The 20314-nt window shown below is 52.6% G+C and overlaps 1 protein-coding gene across 1 annotated transcript in view; it reads left to right on the forward strand.

Annotated features, from left to right (window-relative positions):
* Nucleotides 1-429: 429 nt before the first annotated feature.
* SHANK2 (SH3 and multiple ankyrin repeat domains 2) overlaps nucleotides 430-20314 on the forward strand; it is a 624412-nt gene continuing 604527 nt past the window's right edge. Inside the window, exon 1 of the mRNA XM_037841736.1 lies at nucleotides 430-818. The gene's annotated coding sequence lies outside the window, so the exon portion shown is untranslated. The remainder of the gene's footprint in view (nucleotides 819-20314) is intronic.

Consider the following 20314-nt stretch of genomic DNA (forward strand, 5'->3'; position numbering starts at 1 on the left):
CGCGCGCGCGCGCACACACACACACACACACACACACCCGTCTTTTCCTGGCCGGGGGACATGTGCGGAGCCGCTGCGGTGCACGCTCCTGGGGGGAAAGCGCCCAGACCCGCGGCCTGGGAAGCAGATGGCGGCTGATTCCCAGGTACAAAGTTTTCATTCTCTCGGCAAGCGTTTTGACGCGCAGCCAGCCTCCGGATTTCCGAATCCTCTTAATATAAAATACTCTGGGGCGGGCGCCCCCGGGATCACCTTGCAGAATGAGCCGGGCTTTACAAAACTAAGGGACTTTCTCCTCCGCTGGGTTTTACCGGTGGGGAGGGGGCGGGGAGCCACGCAGCCCGGGGCGGGGCGGCGGGCGGAGGCGGCCGCGGGCTCCCCGCGGGCTCCCGGGTTGCTACAACAGACCCCACACGCCGCGCGGGAGCCGCCGCAGGGCTCGGGAGCAGAGCCGGGCAGGTGGGGGGACGATCCCGGGCCGCGCGCGTCCTCTCGGTGGCGAGACGCCCCCTCCCCCACCCGCGCCTGTGCCAAAGGCGCGGACCCGGCCCGGCCTAGGGGAGGGATCGTGGGACCCCGCACGGCTCCCAGAAGCCCCCCGTCCCCCGGCTGCAGCTCGGGGCGGGGCCGCGCCTCCCTCCCCCTTCCCGCCTCCCGTCCCCGGACACCTGAGCGGCGGCGGCGGCGACTCCCGCGCTCGCTGCCGGGCTGGGCGCGGCGCCGCTCAGGTCCTCGCTGCCGACCCAGGTGCGCGCAGACCCAAGGCCCCCCGGGGGTGCGGATCCGCCCCCGACTCACTGAGCGGCCGCCGGAGCCAGGTAAGGCGGCGGCCGGGGCGGGCGCGGGGCGCTGCGGGCGCGGAGTGGCGGTGGCTGGTGCTCCCGGTGCGGGGCCGGGCCGGGCCATCAGTGGCCCCCGGGCGCCCGATCCTGCTGACCCGCTGCGTTTGGGGTGCGTCCGGATTCCAGAGTAAGCGCCGTCCCGGGGCCTTCGGGGGCTGGGGGTGGGGAGAGGTGTGGGGGGAGGGCTGCGCGCGTCGGGGCCGGGGGCACTTCTCTGCAGAGTTCCCCCCTTCCCCCTCTCCTCCTTCCCGGCAGGGGCCGGTTACAGCGCGTTGGGAGCCGCGTGGACGCTTGTGTCCCTCATCCGCTGGGACCGCCGCCTCCTCGAGCGCGCCCTGCGCCTGCCTCTGGGGCAACCGAGGTGGGCCGCCCGGCGCCCCCGGAAGGGGTCTCCTCTCTCAAAGGTCGCCGCCCGCCCGACGACCTTAGCCCGCCAGCCGGGCGGAGGAGCCCGCGGCGGGGCCGCTAGAGGGCGCGCGGGGGACGGGACCCTCGCCACGGCGGCCGGATCCCCCCGCCCCAGCAGCGGTCACCCGGGACCTGCTCCCGGCTCCCGGAGCCACCATCCAGGCGCGCGCCACGGGCGCAGGGGTTCTGGGGGGCCCGGGCGGGCGCACCCGGTGCGCCCCGGGGGTTGCGGATCAGGACCCCTGGTCCCCGGGGTCGCGCGTCCCTCCCGCCGAGCGCCCGGCCTCTGCCCGCCGCCCCTCACTAGGCCGGGTGGTGGTGGGGGACGGGCGGGTGCAGGTGAGCGGCCCCCGCGCCATGCCGCCGCCGCCCGTGAATTATGCAGGAAGCTGGCACTGGCGCGCGCGAGTTGCTCAAGTTTCCCTGGCAACTTTCACCCGGGCATCCCTCCTCCCTGGCGGCCCAGGAGCCTCTGCCCGGCAACTCCGGAACGCGCCCCGAGACTCCCACCGCGCCCTCGCCACGTGGGCTGGGGTCGCGGGGACTGAGCGAGCAGGTGCGACACTCCCACCCCCAGGAGGATCTCGCCGCACGGGTTCAGAGTTTGGGGGAGCGCGCCGCGAACCTCGCCGCAGGCGTGGGGAGGGTGCGGGGCCGCGGGGGACCCCGCCGTCTGGGTTCGGGAGATACGGGGGTACCGGCGCGCAGCGCTTGGACGGTCCTGAGCGCCGACATCTTGCGCGGGGCAGAAGGGCGATGTTCGCGTTTTGGTGGGGCTGGGGGCTTCTAAGGAGGGGCGAGGCTGGTGCTTGCGACCCTGGTCTTGAGCCGTGGAGCTTTTAAAGCGGCCCTGAGCGGTTCGATTTGGAAGGCGCTTGGGCCCCGCGGGTGGAGGCTAAGGCCACCGTACATGGCGGTCTCGGGTGGCAGATGCGGGGACGGTCCAGGTGGTCCTCAGAGGCCATCCGAAAATAGAGTGCTTTCCACGTGGAAATGCGAGGTAGTAAATTGGGTAGTTCTCTGACCTCCTTTTTTGATTTGAAACTCAAGTTTGAACGTGAATGAGGTCAATCAGCTAATTAAATTAAACTTCAACATGCAGAGAGGTAATTTCGGAAGTGATCCTCTGGGGGTCGCGGCTGTGATCTGCGTTGGTCTTGACTGGACTTTGCTGACCCAGCTGCAGGGAGGTCCTGGCGCCTGGAAATGGAGCTGGAAGATTGGGCCCGGATTAGGAAGCCCCTGGTCTCCGAGTTGGTGACGACCCTTTAAGCACCAGGTGCAGTGCTCCACGCCCTGAGGTTTTCTTTCCAGTTGTTTACAACAGGCCCGGGAGGCGAGAGTTGTTGGAGACCCCAGATTTCAAGCCACTTGGGGGTGGTAACCAGGCCGGGTTGACAAAAGGGTCAACCTTTTGATTGCCTGAAGCCGAGTGGAATGGACGTTTGTGCCTGCTGGGGGTTCAGTGGTATTCAGGGAGGAATCGAAGGTAGCTGTGGAGTTTTGCCCTCTCAGTCCCGTTATTCTTAAAGGAGGCCTGGGAGAGACTCTTGTAACAGGGATCAGATGGCCTTAACAGTGGCTGGATGTTAGAGCTCCTGGGGAACTTGTACCAGTGGGAAAGGGATTCTGTTATTATGCTCAGGAATCTCTTGTTTTCCAAAAAGGGAGGAACGGGTGGAAAGCTGGGTGCTTCTTGGGGTCGCTCCTTGAAGGAGGCTGTAATTATTTTGTTCCAGCATCCAGGAGGCTGGGTGTGAGGTGACTTTGCCTGTATAGACGGGTCTGATGAGTCCTTTGGAGCTTACGTGGCTGTTTTTAACAAATTAGATCCTTTTGGGGGATCCCTCTGCCTCCTGTCTCCAAATACAGTTTGCTTTTGAAAGCCTGGTTCATATTGGGGGAAGTTCAGAGAGATTTTCATTCATTCATTCAGCAAATGCTCATGGGTTGGGTGCAGCGCCCTCTGCTGGGCACTCCGTGTGCAGGGGGCTTGGCCCAGGCTTGGGGGAGGCGGGGGTCCCAGCTAGGAGGAGGCCTGGGTCATGGAGGGTCGGGGCTTGGGGTGCCAACAGGAGGTCAGAGATAGCATCCCACTTTGTTTCATCAGTGATGGGGAAGAAGATAGGAACAAAGAAAAACATGGCAGGAGTTGACTCATATACAGAAAAACACTAATAAAACCTGGTATTTATGGAAAAATAATTCTTTGTCATGCTTTATTTCCAAATATGTCCTATAAGTTTTGATTTCCGGTGTGCCTGTCAGTTCAGGAGAGCAGTGGGACTTTTCCCAAAATGGGGTTCCGTATGGAGTGGAAATTGGGGCTTCCGGGGTGTGTCTCCCCCAGTAAAGCAAATCCTTGGGGTGGAGCCAAGGCTTGGTTCTTAGCAACTGATACCTGAATTCCTAATTCCCTGGAATTCAAGTCTTCCGCTTTGTAAACTGAAGGCTGAGCTTTGCCTGAGGCTGTGGGATCTGGACTCTGAGAGCCTGCTCCTTAGGAAGGGGGAGGGGGCGGCTGGGACATACTCAGGAATTTACATTTGCTGCCCCTTAAGGAGCCCCCCATTGTCCTGTGCTACGACCCCGAGCCGGCTGGAGGGGAGCTGTAGGATCTCTCTTCCCCCGGTAATCTCTGGTCCATGTTCTGAGCCTTCTGCCTTGACCAGGCAGTGGAGAAAGAGGAGGGGTGGGGGGAGGAGAGGATAGTACCCCAAACAATGGCAGGTCTTTTTTTTTTTTTTAATAATTCAATTTTATTGAGATATATTCACATACCATGCAGTCATACAAAACGTACAATCAGTTGTTCATAGTACCACCATATAGTTGTGTGTCCATCACCAAAATTAATTTTTGGACATTTTCATTACCACACACACAAAAGTAATAAGAATAAAAACCTAAAAAGAGTTGTCTGTATTGTGCGTAAGAGTGCCCACCAGAGTGACTTCTCAGCTCCTTTTGGAATCTCTCTGCCACTGAAGCTTATTTCATTTCCTTCACATCCCCCTTTTGGTCAAGAAGATGTTCTCCATCCCACGATGCCAGGTCCAGATTCCTCCCCGGGAGTCATACTCCACCTTGGCAGGTCTTTTTCATGTTTGGATCCCCCCAGTCGTTCCCTTGGGCACTCAGCGAAGGGATTATACTTGCTAGAAGAAAGGAGTGGCTGGGAGCCCTGGGCTGGTTGACCCATGTGTCCCTGGGCACTGCATCAACCCCCCACCCCCACCCCCAAATGAGGGGCCTGTCATTCTCTGATGCTCAGGGGTGTTCCTGGCTATATTTGATTTTCTCCGTATGTTGCATAAAAATGAGCTCTGCAAATAATCAATTGAGGGCCTGGAGCTGGCCAAAGGTCAGGGTTCTGCCCCCTCCCCCAGCTTCCAGGCGGGTGGAGAGGAAGAGTAGCCCCTGGCCATTTAGCACACGGCGCTCCTTGGGTGATGATAGATGTTACCCTGGGGTGCGGTAGGCCCCCCAGACTGGGTGCGGAGGTCCTCGTTCTGAGGGAGGGAACAGCCACCCGGAAGCTGCAAAAGGCTGTCCCCAGCTGCAGTGATAGAGCCCCTTTCCCACTTGCCAGTGTTTTCTTTCTGCCGGGCGTTGTGGTCAATGCCTGCTCTATATTGCCTCATTGAATTTCACAAAATTCCAAGGAGCAGATTCTGTCATTACTTCCATTTTACAGTCAGGAGCCTGAGGCTCAGAGGAGGGGAGCGAGTGACCAGTGTCACACAGCTGGTGGTGTGGAGCTGATGCCCCACCCCAGGCCGCCCAGGAGAGCCCAGCTCCCAATCCCCGTCCCACTCGGCTAAAATACACACCTCCCAGTGCAAAAGTGCATCAAGGGGGCAGTTAGAAAATCAGCCTCTCTGTTACTGTCCAGATGGCTAGAGAAAGTTAATTTCAGTGGCTTTCATGGTCATATTGAGGTTTGCCTTTGAGGATGATAAGGATGATCCTGGCAGCCCCACCCCCACCCCTACAAGGGGTCCAGCCTTAATGGGGCAGGGGTGGGTAAGAGGCCCCCACCCCAGCACAAGCACCAGAGCAGAGGGCTGGCCCAGTCTTGGGGCTTGGGGCTTGAGGCTGTGGACCTGGGTGCCTCTTGATGAGAGGTTCTGGGCTGGGCGGGCTGGAGCCCATGCCACTTCCTGGGAGATTAAGCCCTTAAAAGGTGGCCTGGCTGCTGGGGTTTGCTGACAGCTGCAGTAAGGATGCTACCACCTCCACCCTACCCCACCCAACCCACAGCATCGCCTCTGACGGCTGCCAGATGGTGTCAGCGCAGAGCAGGGGGCAAGGGGTGGGGATTTGCATCCCAGGGGCCTCGTGGGGTGGGTTTGCCAAGGCCTTCTCCAAGAGCTCTGGCTTTTACAAGATTCAGGATTCCCAGAGATGCCTTGGAGAGGGGCAGAAAGGACTCCAGGAACCCTGAGCTCCCCATCCGAGGCTGCACATTTCTAACGGGGTGGGCCCCAGGGGTGAAGGGCTCCCGGCCCACCGCCCAGAAATCCTGGTTGAAGCAGAAGATGCAGGATAGGCCTGGCTTTCAGAGGGGTTCCACTGTTGGTAGCTCTAGGACCACACTTTGGGAAACACTGAGGGTTTTAGTAAGAACAATTGGACAGAGCCCTGAGCTGCTTAACTTAAAGGGCCCTCATTTGGGAGGCTCACTGAGGGTATCCTTTAGCTGCATAATTATTGCACACCCACAGTGTCCATCTGGAAGGGGGCAGGGCACTTCACATTGTTTTTTTGCCTCTTGGTCCTCTAAAGGTGCAGTTTTTAAAAGTTTGTGACCTCGCACACATTTCCTGCAACATTTTCTTGTAAAAAGCTCAAATATCTGGCAAAACTGAAAGAATTAAGCAGCGAACTCCTGTGACTCTATCCCCAGATTCTATCAGTGACCATTTATTATTGTACGTCGCACATGACATCTAAAATTTTTCATTTTAGGTTTAAATATTTGCAAAGGATGAGTAACCCTAACCCCTTCTGTGAGGCAAATATTGACATTTTAATCCACGTTTAAAAAGAACTGTTACATAACTCTGTAACTGTATCCTCCTCACTGTAAATGCTTCTGTGATCTGACACCCATCTGCTTTCACTGACACATACATGCACGGGCTTTAGGGAATTTTTATTGTTCATTTTTCCTAGAGCTTGCATTGCCATTGCACTTCCCCAAAGAATTTTATCCTAACATCCCCTGGTTTTATGCTGGTAAATCTTTCATTAATCAATCCAGCATACTTCTCTGCAAGAAAAAAAATACAAAAATTGACATTTGATATATTTTTTAAATTTTTTCTGTGACCTCAAGATACTAAGAATTAAAAAATTGCTAATGACCTGAGAAAACAGTCCCATCATTGAGAGGGCACGGTTGATCAAAATTGCAGATTTTGAGAGGTGGGAAAGTAAAATGCTGCTGGAAATGAGCCTGTGGGTGGGAAGGGGGTGCCACACCCCAAGTGCCCCTGTGTTGATCTCCTGAGGCCTGGTCTCCTGGGCCGTGCCCACTGCCTTCATGCATGGGGTGCTGCCCCCCAGGTTTCCCACTGGAGGGGAAGCCATTCACCTGTAAGGGGGGAGGGGCTGTGGGAAACGGAGCCCCCAAGTGCCTTCTCCCATGGAGCAGTTTCAGGATTGCCTTTGATTAACCCCTTGGAACTGTGCGGGAATCCCCACTGGAAAGTGCCCGTGCACCCCCTTTGAAGCCCCCTGCAGGCTGGAGAAGTGAACAAGATTCCGCCGCAGCCTCAAAGGGCTGCTGGGAGCAGGTGGCTCTCACCGAGCCCCAGCAGGTGCAGCACTGGCAGGTGGGCCTGCCGGCCCCAGCACCTGCTCCACCTGGGCCGAGCCCCCAGATTCCATGCTTGGGGTCCTGCCTCCTCCCTGGGCTGTATGAGAGAATTCAGAAGGAGCCTCTGGAACCCTGGGCCTGGGAGGGGAGAGGCCGAGAGCTTTGGCTAGCGACCAACCTGACGCCTCCCTCCCTGGGGGGTTTGGCCCACATACCGAGGCCTCCTCATTGGATCCAGCTGGAGATCTGGGGGTATGTGGTATGACTTGAGACAGAAGGGGGGGTGGGGGTGGAGTCAGAGGGCCTGTGGCCTGCTCGGTTTGGGGACAGGAGGCCTGGGGCCCTGGAGGTGGGTTTAGTGTCATTTTGAGCAGACCCAGACCCAGGCCTTCAGCTGACACCGCCTTCGGGGGTGAATGCAAGCTGAGCCAGGTGGCCCTGGCCACCCAGGAGGTGGGCATGAGCCTTTGAACCCCGACTCTCCTGACAATTCAGCCAGGAAGGGCACCCAACACAGGGTGGGTCCCAGGGGACGTTCATTGAGTGAAAATATGTCGACTGGAAAGTCTCACTAGGGGACTGTGGTTAGAGGCTTTCCCACCTGCGTGTGTCATTCAGCTCCAAGAAGTGACTGCCCAGTCTGGCCCTCTGGCCTCCCTGTGGCTGCGTTCTGGACCCAGTGCACTGCCAGAGGCCTCGGGGTGGCAGGGTTTTGGGGTCCCTGGGCAGGTGGTGCATGGATTCAGCTGCACTGGGACCACACCCCTGGAACGTTTACCAGGCTGGTTGTTCGGGAGTGTGTGCAGATCAACAGCTGTGGTTAAACAGTGATTTTTTTCCCATTGAACCCGGAGTCCAAATGAAGCTGGGAATGGAGTTCCGGCAGAGAGTTACGGTGTGAGCTTGGCTGTGTGCTGTTAATAATTCCCAGCATGGGCAAATCAGTGCCCTGTTCTCTTAGGAAGAGTTCCAAGGCATATCTCTTTTCTTTTGGTTCCATATTTGCACAGTGTTTGGAATTTAGGGAAACACTGCCATTGCTAAAGGAGTAGAAAGAGCACCCTGTCTGTCCTGTGGCCATATTTTTTTTTTTTTAATTTTTTTTTATTATTTAGGGTATATTCTGGGAATGTCCCCAGGTCAAGTTCAGGTACATCAGGCTTAATGCCAGGTGGCTGATTTTTTTAAAATTCAGTTTTATTGAGATATATTTACCCACCCTACGGTCATCCCCAGTTACAGTCAGTTGTCACAGCTCCATCATACAGTTGTGCATTCATCACCGTAATCGATTTTTGAACATTTTCATTACTCCAGAAAAAGAATAAAAATAAGAATAAAAATACAAGTAAAAAAGAACACTCCAAACATCCCATCCCCTCCATCCCCCCTATTATTCATTTAGTTTTTGTCCCCATTTTTCTACTCTTCCATCTATACACTGGATAAAGGGAGTATCAGCCACAAGGTTTTCACAGTCACACAGTCACACCACATAAGCTACATAGTTATTTGATAATCTTTAAGAATCAAGGCTACTAGGTTGCAGTTCGACAGTCCCAGGTATTTCCTTCTAGCTATTCCAACACACTAAAAACTAAAAAAGGATCTCTATGTAATGCATACGAAAAACCTACAGAGTGACCTCTCGACTCCATTTGAAATCTCTCAGCCACTGAAACTTTATTTTGTTTTATTTGTCTTCCCCCTTTTGTTTTATTTCTCTTCCCCCGTTCTTAACCCCACGATGCCAGGTCCAGGTTCATCACCAGGAGTCATGTCCCACGTTGCCAGGGAGATTTATACCCCTGGGAGTCATGTCCCACGTAGGGGGGAGGGCAGTGAGTTCACCTGCCGAGTTGGCTTAGAGAGAGAGGCCACATCTGAGCAACAAAAGAGGTTCTCTGGGGATAACTCTCATGCACAATTTTAAGTAGGCTTAGCCTCTCCTTTGCAGTAACAAGCTTCATAAAGGCAAGCCCCAAGACCGAGGGCTCGCATACCAAATTGTCAGTCCTCAATATCTTTGAGAATATCAGCAATAACCCAGAGGGGGAAGTCCAACATTTCTGCATTTTTCCCCAGCTCCTTAGGGAGCCCTGCAAATATATTCTTATTCTCTGCCTAAATTACTCTGGGATGTATTGCTATTTCACACTAACTTACACAAACCAGCCTGATCTCACTCCCTATTCAAAGTTCCATGTAATTCTGGTGTTTGAATGAATTGACCATACAAATTAGATTGTGCTACAGAAAATATAGATTTTGCCCCAAATGGCCATCTCTTCCTTTGCTCTCACACAGAAGTTGAAGTTTTAAAATACTGTTACTATCGTCCTTTACCCTTTAGTCTGATTTGCCTTAGTCCTAACCAGCTCCACTTCACGCATATCTCTAATTGAAGTCTGGACTCTTTTTCAGCTCCTTTAACATTTTCTGTGTCGGGCAATGCTGACATTCACAGCTGCTGGACTCGGGCTCTGAGTCTCAGGTGTTGCGGGGACTGAGCTTGTGCCTCGACTTACCAGGCCTGGGCCAGGGGACCTGATCACCCCCTGGGGAGGGTAGTAGGTACGGGCGTGAGTGCCCTCTGCAGCCCCCCCCAAGCCTGAGGAGCGAGGTCAAGGCAGCTCCCTTTTCCTCACCCAAAATGCCACTGGCAGGGGAGGCTTGCCGGAGGAAACCGCCTTTCTCCCAACTGCCCTTTCCCCACTTCCTTATCTTACCCACATACTCCCTTGTGCCAAGGCCACTCCTGCCACCGCCAGTGCGCATGCACCGTGGCCGAAACAACCCCCGCCCGTTGCAACGGCTCCTGCGTCCTCTCAGAACCAATCCTAGCCCCTCTCCCTTCAATATTGCCATTTTAGGCTACTTCACCTCCTTTCCAGCCCTGCCCCTCTTACCAGCCTATATAACCTGTAATCACCCCTGAATAAATCTCTTTGGCGCATACTCCTACTGGATGAAGAGTGTTTTTGTCCTTATCGCCGCCCTCCACACTTTGCACGCCTCTCGCCGAGGACCCTGGCCACGTCCTCCGCCTCGCCCTCGCCTCCGGGAAAGAGCCCCCGCCGCCGGTACCCTTTAAGCAGCCCCGAGAGCTGAGGGCTCGGCTACCGGCCGCCACTCCCCCTAGAAGCAGTAACCCCGACCGCAAGGTGTCACCCAGATATGGTAGACAGTTTGTGTTCAGGGTCTGGCAGATTTGGTCTTGGGGCCGTTCTGCCTCTTTGGAGTCTGTTTGTCTTTGACAAGGTTTTCTGGGTTGCGGGGGACAGATGCCCGCATCACATGAGGTTAAAGGAGAAGAGACATGTATCGTGGGGACTCTGGGGCTGCCCTGGGCCCCCAGGACAGGGAGGGCAGCTGTGTGAGCTGCCGGTGGGGGCAGAAGCTGGGCCAGGCTTCTCTGCTCCACTTTTTTGGGGACGGGGGCTCCTTTTTGGCATTTTTCTGCCCCCAAGCTACGTTCTTTCGCTCTGTAGATTGGTCATCAGTATTTACACATGAAGCTGTTTCCAAGCTCCCAGGCTCCTGGCCAAGGAGACAGCGGTTGTGGAGGCGGACTTCTCTCAGATTCAGTGTCCCATCCTCATCACCCAGCTGGGCAGGTCAGGGGTGGCCAGGGCCCTGGTGTCACTGGGAGATGCCCAGTCATGGGACCCTATCCACCCACTGCTGCTGAAAGTGGTCCTTAGAGTAGGTGGGCCACTATGGCCCCATGCTCCTTCTCGTTCCAGCTCTCTTCCTTAGTGGACCACCTCAAAGGGCCATCCCAGAATCCATAGAGGTAAGAGTGATGGCAAACCTATGGACCACCACGATCCTTGGATGCTTTACAACCATACACCCATCTCATCCTCTCTCCGGCCCTGGGAAGTGGGTACTGACATTATCCCTGTTTTGCCGGTGAGTAAACCAAGGCAGGGAGAGTTTAAGTCGCTTGCTGAAGCCGTGCGGCTGAGCCAGGACGCAAAACCAGGCAGCCACCCACATCATCTGTGAAATGTGCCAGAACCTTCGGCAGCCCCTACAGCATCTCCTGGGTGATAACACCGGGTTATTTTTCCATCTGCTTTCAGGGAAAGCAGAGTGGGGGTAGCACAGGGGTTCTCAAACTTTTGGTCCAAGGATCCCTCGATTCTTAAGAATTCTTTAGGACCCCAGGGACTTTGGTTATGGATGTTATAGCTGTTGATATTTACCCTGTTAGATATTAAAAGGGAGAATTTAAAAATATCTAATTATTACTTCACTTAAAAATGACAATAATAAACCCATTACATGTTAATATAAATAATGTGTGTTTTGGAAAACAACTCTTTTCCAAAACAAGAACAATCCCAGTGAGAAGAGTGGCAATGTTTTCCCTTTTTGCAAACTCACTGGTGTCTGGCTTAATAGAAGGCAGCTGGATTCTCGTCTGCGTCCGCGTTCGGTCTGCTGCGATGTCAGATATTACGAGGCTTCGGGACGGCCCTGCAGTGGTACCCTGCGCGTGTGGGAGGGAGAAAGGCAGCTGCCGTCTTTACAGGATCATGAACCCTGTGGACCCCTGTCGGGGGCTGTGTCCCGTTCCCCAAAGGCGTGTTGACGTCCTGAGTCGGTGACCTTATTGGGCACGTGGCCGTGGCAGATGGGATTAGGTAAGAGGAGGCCACACGGGGTCGGGTGGGCCCTGAACCGATCTGACCGGGGTCCTCATATGGAGAGGGGAGAGGGCTGTGGGACGACGGGGGCAGAGACTGGGGGTGAGTTGGCCACACACCGAGGAGCGCCAAGGACGGCTGGGACCACCAGGAGCTGATGAGGCAGGAAGGGCCTCCCCGGGGACTCCGGAGGGTGTGCGGCTGACACCCGGGTCACGGGCACACCTGCTGCTCTAAGCCGCCCAGTGTGTGGCCATTTGGCACGGCGGCCCTAGGACACTTAGACACCTCTAGGGGGGCTTTGGGGAGCCCCCAGGGTTCCCAGACCACACATGGAGAACCAACTGCTGGAAGGAGTAGGGGCCCCGCCCCTGGGACAGGCTCCGAGTCTGTGGATGCTCTGAACAAGGCGTGCCCCCTTTCTGGTCATCAGGACACGTGGGTGAAGTTTCCTGAGGGGCTTCTGGCAGTTCCCAGGCAGCTCCACCCTGCGGACAGGCCCCCCAAGGGCAGTTTTGGGTGGGGGGAGCACGGGGGTAAACCTTCCATGCTGCGGATTCAAGGGGGCTGGGGTGGTTTGAGGTTTTGGGGGCGTTGGGTGGAGCAGACCTGAGTGTGGTGTGGCCAGATTGTGGAGTGGGTACAAGGCAGGGAAGCACAGATGGGGAGTGAGCAGAGATCTTTCTAGAAGGCTCTAGAAGTTTTGCTGTCAGAGGAGGAATCAGTGGGGATGGTTCATGGATCAGATGAGATGGAGGGGGTTGTCCTTGGACCGTGGGACAAAAGCCTGGAGGATGGGGTGGGCAGAGAGGGGCAGGGCTTTGCATGCGAGAGTGAGGTCCTGGCCAGGCAGGGGGCCCTAGAGACACACTGCCTGGCAGGAGGACAGAGCCCCTTCCCCTTTGCCATGAGAATGGGTGGGAGCTTGGGACTTGGTGGGGGGCGGTGGAGGGGATCAGCCTGAGAAATCTGGGGAAATCAAATCCAGCTGGAGGGCTGGGTGGGGCAGGGGGCTGTAGGGCCGGGGCCACAGATCTGAGGCTGGAGCCCATGCACTGAGAGGCCCCCATCCTGACTGCCCACTGGTTTCCCCAGCATCCCTTGGTCCCCTGTTCATGGGCTCCGGGAAGGCAGGCAGTGGGTTTGATGCATGGTTGGGGTTTGATAGAGGCACGTTTTTTTTTTTTCCTTTGTTTTGCAAAGGTGTAACTGGTGTTGTGTAATTCTGATACGACCCAAAGCTGAATTGTGTGGTGATGACTGTTGAGGAGCCAAATGGGTCCTTGGACGGCATTGAGAGGGGAAGGAGCTGAATCTGCAAGCTGTCTTCATGTAGAAGGTTCCAGAAGTCACAGGTGGAGTCAAGTCCATTGAGGGGCAAAGGTTAGCTGATGCATGAAGCAGTGAGTGAGGGGCAGGGTCATGGGATGGAAAGGGGGGTGCTGTGCACAGACAGCCTCTCCAGGCCTTGGCCCTGCACCCACCCCCACTTCGTGTCACCCAGAGAGGACAAATGCTGTCACAGCTCATGCCCATACGTGGGCAGCCAGGGGCCTGGAGGGGCGAGCAGCACATCCCAGATCATGGCTTGGGGGGCCCAGCTGGTGTGTCCAAGCTTTCTCTCTCCCCATCCCCTCACGCCGTGCCGGGGTACGTGTGTATTGACAGAGGAACCGCAAATTCATCGGTGTGTCATCAGGCCCCTGCCATGTGCCGGGCTCTTGGTATACACACCGAAATCTGTATGGGGTTCCCTGGGCTGCGTAACTCTGTGCCCTAGCTGGGGGCCCCTGCAGCAGGAGTTTGTGGTCTCCCGGTGAGGGGGCAGGGTGCCGGCCGGCTGTGCTCCCACCGACCCTTCCCGGGAGGCTCCGTCCTGTGTCCTCCGGCTCTCAGCCATCCCGGGCACCCCTTGGCTTGTGGACGCGTCACCCCAGGCCCTGCCTCCACCTTCACACGGCCTTGGTGTAAAATAGTCATTCACTTGCCACCCGTCGGGAGGCATTTTTGTCCCTGTTTTACAGACGAGAGCGCTGGGGCCCCTGAGCGGGGGCGGCCTGCCGTGTAGACGGAAGAGGCGGCGCGACGGGTGGGCTCTGCGGGCGGCTGAGTGTGGAGGCTGAATGCAGTGACGCTCTGTGTTTGCACTTGTGTGTGTGCAGCAGGCAGCGTGTGTCCCTCCCCAGCTTCTTTCCAACTTCAGTAACTTCTTGTCTGAATATAAATGATGGAGGACGTGTTTTTGGCTGAACTCGTGATGGCTTCCAGGACTGTCTTGAAAGTCCGGAGAACAGTTAAACTAAATTCTGGTGGGGGGTGGGATTCCTGCCTGTTCCCTTCTTCCCCTTGGGGTGGAGGCCGGGCGAGGGGAGGTGGGAGGGGCTCACTGGGGCGCTGGGTTATCAGTCGGGCCGGGCACCAAGGCTGAGCCTGCACCTTTAGGGGAGAAGTGGGGTCTCCACGCCTCCTCGGAGGGTGATGGTGCCTCTGTTAGCCCCCCAGGGCCTTGCTGCCCACTCCTTGCTTGGGGACTTGGGAAAGGGGACCCTGGCCTGGAAAGTCAGTGGAGGGGGGATGTCAGATGAGGTGACCCCTCCTTGGCTCGGTGGCTTCACCTCACGGCCCTTAGACCCAGCCTCTGGTTTGTGGCTGGTTCTGCTCAGGACGGGGACCGTGTCCAGTGCGGACCTCAGCATATTCCCTGTGCCTAAACTGCACCCGGCAGCTCATGAGAAACGCAAATGTGCCGGGTGCTGCCCTCCACTCTTCAAATAGATGTGCCAACTTTGGTGAGATGAAGTTCACGTGCCTTTCAATCCACCCACATAAAGTGGTGTTAGCATATTCATGATGCTGAGCAACCATCACCATCTAATTCCAGAACATTCTTGTCACCCCCCAAAAGACACCCGAACCCCTGAGCAGTCACCCCCATTCTCCCTCCTCCCAGCCCCTGCCGTCTCTATGGATTTGATGGTTCTGCGCATTTCGGGCCAATATCTTCCTACGGTTTGTGGTCTCCTGTGACTGGCTTCTTTCTGCATGATGTTTCCAGGGTTCATCCATGTTGGGGCATTATCAGCACATCATTCTTTTTTATGGCCAAATAATATCCCATGGAATGGATATACTTTATTTATCCATTTCTGAATTGGTGGACATTTGATCCCAGCTCCATGTGCTGACATTCTTGCCAGGGGAGACAAAGCATAAGCCAGAGAGCTAATGAGCAAGTGTTTACTCAGTACGGGGGGAAATGAGAGCTTAGCAAGGGAGGTTAGGAGTGAGGGCGTTTGCAGTTTTCAGCAGGGCGGTCAGGGTGTTGTCAGGGAGCAGGTGACACTTCAGCAGGGCTTGAAGCATGTGAAGGAGGTGACGAATGAGGGAACGATGGGAAGGCGCTTTTTAAACTCTAAAGCAAGGACCAGTCCAGGACCCATCAAACCCTGGTCTTGGGGGTACCAAGCTGAGACCCTTCCCCACCCCCTCACCTCTCCCTTGGCTGCTTTCCCTGGGGAGATGCCCCACCTTTCCTCCTGGAAGGGGCATGACTCCCACCTGTGCTCATTCTTGGTGTCCTCGGAACCTGATGGTGTCTCAGCTCTGCAGCCTCGGTCCAGGGCTGGTGCTGGACTGAGGAGGGTGACGGGCCAGAGGGAGAAGCTGGGAGAGAGTGTCTCCTGCAAAATGAGGCTCCTGAACTAGATGGGTGTTTCCTGATGGCCCCATGGCCTTAAACCGTGGGTGGTTGTGTCACTTGTTGTTTACCTACTTTGTTGGAATGTATTTATTGATTCAGTGGGACCTGGGGGGCCTGTGTGGGGTGGGGGAGTCAGGCCGCTTCCTGCTTCCTGGGAGGTTTGTCTTGATGGCACCTTGATTAATAATTATTTAAAAAATCTACGTTTCCATATGCAGCTCTAGTTTATACATTTTAACCCCTGAATATTATGTTATGGAATAGTTAACCCCAAATGAGCCATTTTTCTCCTGATGACATTTAGGCCCTGTGCCAGTTTGGATGTATTATGTCCCCCAAAATGCCATGTTCTTTGGTGCAGTCTTGCGGAGGCAGATATATTATTGTTGATTAGGTTGGAATCCCTTGGTTGAATGTTTCCATGGAGATGTGACTCAATCAACTTTGATTGGATAATTTCCATGGAGGTGTTACCCCACCCATTCATGGTGGATCTTAATTGAATCACTGGAGTCCTATAAAAGTGTTCACAGACAGAAGGAGGTGTTGCAGCCAAGAGAGACACTTTGAAGAATGCACAGGAGCTGAGAGTAGAGCTGGAACACAACCTGGGATCATCAGACACCAGCCACGTGCCTTCCTAGTGAACAAAGGTTTTCCGGATGCCATTGGCTTTCCTTCAGTGAAGGTGTACTTGTGTTGATGCCTTTATTTGGACATTTTCATGACCTTCAGACTAACTTTGTAAACAAATAAACCCCCTTTGTAAAAGCCAATACGTTTCTGGTATTTAGCATAATGGCAGCATTAGCAAACCTGAACAGGCTCTTTGTAGGATTTTGCACCTGCAGACGATGCTGCCGTGAACGTTCTCTTCAGTGCTGGCACTTCCCTGGATATACCGTTGTAAGTGAGGTTGCTGAGTCTGTGGCATGGGTGTGCACAAGCTCGGCTTTCGCAGATGTTCCCAAACTGCTCTGTGAGGGGCTGGTACTAAGTTGTAATCCCACCCACATGGAGTGAGAGCTCCTTGTGCCCCCGTCCTCACCAACACTTGGTGTTGTTGGACTTGTGATTTTTGCCAGTTTGGTGGGTGTGGAAGGGTATCTCATGGTGACTTGCATTTTTTCAGATTTACAGCAAGCATCTTCAAGATGATTTGCCACTTGGGTTTCCCTTTTCTGAATTTGTCCATCTTTATATTGGATCATTTGTCTGCTTCTTACTGACTTGTAGAAGATCTTTATTCTGGATACAGCTTTAACCTGGTCTGGCTTATCTTTTTATTTTGCATGAGCAGCCTTCTGTCATGCATAAGTTTAATGTTTTCATATGAGCAAATTAATCTTTCTTTTCCCAAGTCATCTTACCCCATTATCTTGAGATACTTTCCTATATTCTCTTCCAGTAATTTTAATGTTTTGCTTTTCATTGTGTCTAATATAAGGCAGGGACCTAATTTATCTTTCTCTGCATAGAGACAAAGGCAGAAGACAAGTGTAGGAGATAATTCCCTAAAGGGCATATCTTCCCTACAGAAAGGGGGGGGAGGAGCCCAGTTCAAGTGGCAGCTCTCCATCAGATAATTCAGATTCCAGGGCCTGCAGGAGCCAAAAAAAAACAGAAGCAACCTAAGCGTGGCTTCTGACACCCTTTGCCCCTGTCAGGGACAGGGTCTACTGAGAATTAAAGGGACTGCACCTCTTTATGCCAGGGGAGAGCTGTGGGCTGACAAGTGCCACCTGCTGGACAGGATAAGAAAATCACAGAGTCTAGAGACCTCACAGCAACATCTGACAATCTGCTCGGTCTCACCCTCAGGGAAACTTGATACTGATTATAGCCTCCTCCTGAGACCTGGGCCCATCTGGTTTGGGAAAATCTGATTGGGGTAGTCAAGGAAACCAGATGCCTAGACAACAAAAAAATTACAAGATATGGCCCAGTCAATGGGACAGACTTACACTTCAAGAGAGATACGGGAGTTGAAACAACTAATTAAAGATGTTTAAACAAATCTTCTGAATCAAATCAATGAGCTGAAGGAAAATGTAGCAGAAGAGATGAAGGATATAAAGAAGACACCAGGTGACCATAAAGAAGAATTCGTAAGCTTGAAAAAACAAATGGCAGAACTTATGGGAATGAAAGGCACAACACAAGAGATGAAAAGCACAATGGAGACATATGTTAGCAGATTTGAAGAGGAGGAAGAGAACTGGAGGCAGGACATCTGAAATCCTACACACAAAAGAACAGATAGGGAAGAGAATGGAAAAATATGAGCAACATCTCAGGGAATTGAATGACAATATGAAGTGCATGAATACATGTGTCATGGGTGTCCTGGAAGGGGAAGAGAAGGGAAAAGAGGCAGAAACAATATGGAGGAAAAAAATCACTGAAAAATTTCCCATCTCTTATGAAAGACATAAAATTTCAGATCCAGGAAGCACAGCGTACCTCAAACAGAATAGATCTGAATAGACCTATTCCAAGACACTTAATAATCAGATTATCAAATGTCAAAGACAGAGAGAATTCCGAAAGCAGCAAGAGAAAAGCAATCCATTACATACAAAGGAAGCTTGATAAGACTATGTGTGGATTTCTCAGTAGAAACCATGGAGGCGAGAAGGCAGTGGTATGATATATTTAAGATAATGAAGGAGAAAAACTGCCAACTCAGAAGTCTATATCTCGAAAAACTGTCCTTCAAAAATGAGGGAGAGTTTAAAATATTTTCAGACAGACACTGAGAGAGTTTGTGAACAAGATACCTGCTCTACAGGAAATACTAAAGGAGCACAGGCTGTTAAGAAAAGACAGGAGAGAGAGGTTTGGAGAAGTGGGTAGAAATGAGAAGGGTAGAGATGAAGACTATCAGTAAAGGTAAAAAGAGAGAGAGAGAAAAAAAAAATAAGATATGACATATAAAATCCAAAAGACAAAATGGTAGACAGTAGACATTACGTTGAATGAAATTAGCCAGAGACAAAAGACAGATACTATATGGCCTCACTAATATGAACTAACATTAATGAGCGAACCTTGAAAGTTAAAGTTGAGAACATGTTTATTAGGAGATAGAAAGAGGATAGAGATCAGGCATCTGATGCTGAAGGAGTACAAGTGTTTAAAGAATTGATTGGATAGATCCATAAATAGCGCAATACTGTGTGATGGTAACACAATATTGTAAGTATTCTGGGCAAAGACGTCTGTGAGTAAAGTTGAAAGAAGAGGGCTAGGGGCATGTATGACACCGGAAAGAAAGGTAGAGAATAAAATGTAAGTTAGGCAAACATAGAGTGGTCAATAATGGTGATTAAGTTGTACTAATATAAGAATGTTGTTACATGAGGGAGAAGAAATGAATGTCAACACTGCAAGGTGTTGAAAACCGGGTAGTGTGGGGGGAAAATACAGTCAATGCAAACTGGAGTCTATAGTTAACAGTAACATTGTAATATGCTTCCATTAATTGTAACAAAGGCAACATACCAAAGCTTAATGTCTATAAGGGGAATATAAGGGAGGAGTGGAGGATTCTCGGTGGTGGTGTTGTCTGACCTTTTCATTGTATTTTATTTTATTTTATTTTATTTTATTTTTTTCTTCTATCTTTTTTTTTTTTTTTTTTTTTAATTCTGCAACTTTTCCTTCTTCTTCCTCTCTCATTGTGGAAGAAATGGAAATTTCCTTATATAGATTGTGGGGTTGAAAGCATAACTGTGATTATACCAGGAATCATTGATTGCTTATTTAGGATGGATATACACACACATTATGGTGTGTGTATAAAACTGTTTAAAAAATAAGCAGAGGGATACAAGTGCTGGAGAAAATATGGAGAGAGGGATGTACCTATTCCCTGTTGGTGGGTGTTCTGGTTTGCTAATGCTGCTGGAATGCAAAACACCAGAAATAGATTGGCTTTTATAAAGGGGGTTTATTTGGTTACACAGTTACAATCTTAAGACCATAAAGTGTCCAAGGTAACACATCAGCAATCAGGTACCTTCACTGGAGGGTGGCCAATAAATGGTGTCTGGAAAACCTCTGTTAGCTGGGAAGGCACATGGCCGGCGTCTGCTCCAGAGTTCTGGTTTCAGAATGGCTTTCTCCCGGGATGTTCCTCTCTAGGCTGCAGTTCCTCAAAAATGTCACTCTTAGTTGCTCTTTGGGTGTTTGTCCTCTCTTAGCTTCTCCAGAGCAAGAGTCTGCTTTCGATGGCCGTCTTCTCTCATCTGCAGATACTCTCTCAGCTCCTGTGCATTCTTCAAAGTGCCTCTTTTGGCTGTAGCAAGCTCCCTCCTTCTGTCTGAGCTTAAATAGTGCTCTAGTAAACTAATGAAGGCCCATGCTGAATGGGCGGGGCCACACCTCCATGGAAATTATCCAGTGAAAGATCTCACCTTTATTTGAGTGATCACATCTCCATGGAAACATCCAATCAAAAATCTCCAACCCAATCAACACCAATACATTTCCTGCCCACACAAGACTGTATCAAAGATAATGGTGTTTTGGGGGACATAATGCATCCAAACCAGCACAGTGGGGAAGTAGAATTGGGCAGCCCATCTGGAGGGCAGTGTGGTGGTTCCACAGGAAGCTAAGTGATTTCATATGGTCCTGCAACCCTGTTATTGATTGTATACTTGGAGGAGCTGAGAGCAGTGTCACGGGTGGACATTTGCACGCTGGTGTTTGTGGCGGCAATATTCATGATTTGCAAAGGATGGAGGTGGCCTAAGGATACACTGACTGATAAACCAAATGGTGAACTGTGGTGTATAAAAACAATAGAATATTGAGCAGCAGCAAGAAGGAATGAAGTGAGGTTTGCAGCTACGTGAATGGACCTTGAGGACAGTAGGTT

Source organism: Choloepus didactylus, chromosome 6, assembly GCF_015220235.1.
Source record: "Choloepus didactylus isolate mChoDid1 chromosome 6, mChoDid1.pri, whole genome shotgun sequence".
NCBI classification, from domain to species: domain Eukaryota; kingdom Metazoa; phylum Chordata; class Mammalia; order Pilosa; family Megalonychidae; genus Choloepus; species Choloepus didactylus.